Source organism: Colobus angolensis, unplaced genomic scaffold (genome assembly GCF_000951035.1).
Source record: "Colobus angolensis palliatus isolate OR3802 unplaced genomic scaffold, Cang.pa_1.0 Scaffold31, whole genome shotgun sequence".
NCBI classification, from domain to species: Eukaryota; Metazoa; Chordata; class Mammalia; order Primates; family Cercopithecidae; genus Colobus; species Colobus angolensis.
The window spans coordinates 1,034,681-1,036,440 of NW_012116377.1; positions in this window are offsets into that span (position 1 = coordinate 1,034,681).

Consider the following 1,760-nt stretch of genomic DNA (forward strand, 5'->3'; position numbering starts at 1 on the left):
CTCAAATGATCCACCCACCTCGGCCTCCCAAAGTGCTGGGATTATAGGCGTGAGCCACTGCGTCCGGCTGTTATATTTATAATAGCTAAGTTACCCCTTGGTTAGGGCACACTGCAGAAAACAATGATTCACTAGAAGAAACCATGGGGGAACAAGGAAGCCAAGGATCCTGAGAGAAATAAGGAAGATAAGTGGAGGCATTAGGATCGTACAATCTATTTTTTGGAGACACCACTTAGGAGAAGGGTGGACTGGGATCCAAGCTCACTCCTGGGTGAAACCACTAGGCAAGAGGGAGTTATGTCACAATAGGTAGTAAGGAACCTGCAGGAAGGGAGGTACAATTTTTAATAGTTGAAAACACATTAGGAAATAGGTTAGAAGTTGGGTTAGTACAATCCTCTCCTAGGAGATAACATAGAAGAGAGATTAGAAGTCTAAGCATCCCCTTTGAAGTGGCTGGTAGGAGGCTTTGGGATGTATAGATATTTTAATCCCCTTAATCTCCATCAGCATCCACCCTAGCTACCTCAAGCACGGCTATAGCAGGCAGCAACAATAAAAATAATAATAGTCTTGGCTTGGTTCACGCCTGTAATCCCAACGCTTTGGGAGGCCGAGGCAGGTGGATCACCTCAGTGGGGAGATCGAGACCATCCTAGCCAACATGGTGAAACCCTGTCTCTACTGAAAATACAAAAATTAGCTGGGTGTGGTGGCACATGCCTGTAGTCCCAGCTACTTTGGAGGCTGAGGCAGTAGAATCACTTGAACCCGGGAGGTGGAGGTTGCAGGGAGCTGAGATGGAGCCACAGCACTCCAGCCTGGTGACAGAGTGAGACTCCAAAGAGCTGGGATTACAGGCGTGAGCCACCGTGCCCGGCCAGGGAGTTTTGTTTTTTTTTTTTTAATTGCAAAGAGATGTTGAATTTTGTCAAATGCTTTTTCTGTTTCTATTGAGATGACCATATGATTTTTGTCCTTCATTCTGTTAATGTGATGTATTGTATGTATTTGCATATGTTAAACCATCTTTGCTTCCCTGGGATAAATCCCACTTGATCATCATGTATAATCTTTTTGACATGCTATCAGATTTAGTTTGCTAGTATTTTGTTGAGGATTTTTGCATCTGTGTTTATCAGAGATCTTGGCCTGTAGTTTTCTTTCTTTTGTCCTTGTCTGGTTTTAGTATGAGGGTGGTGCTGGCCTCACAGAATCAGTTTGGAAAAATTCCTTCCCCTTCAATTTTTTGGATTAGTTTGAGAAATATTGGAATTTGTTCTCCCTTAAAAGTTTGGTAGAATCAAATCCAAGAAGGGGATGATGAGAACCTCTAATTTTCAGGCAAACTGGACAGTTGTTGGTAATCAGGTGACTTAGTAGTTGTCATTGGCATCTGAAGAGGTGGGCAGTCTTGTGGGACTGAGCAATTAACCTGTAAGGTCTGTGCTAATTCAGGTTAGTGTCAGACTTGAATTCAATTGTAGGACACCCAGGTAGGGAGGGTTGGAGAAGGGGTGTCAGAAAAATTCCACATATTTTGTGTTAGAAATGAAACATTCTGGAAGTATTGAGTGTTGTGAGAGTATATTTTTAAAAACCAGTTTGTTTTCCCTATGCAACTGTATAAAAAGACATATCAAGTCTCACTCCCCCCGCCACCCCAATCACCACAGGTTACCACTATAGGTATTGTTTCCGGTTCACGTTTCCAATACTTCTTTTTTCCTATCTTTTCTTTTTTTAGTGCATATAAA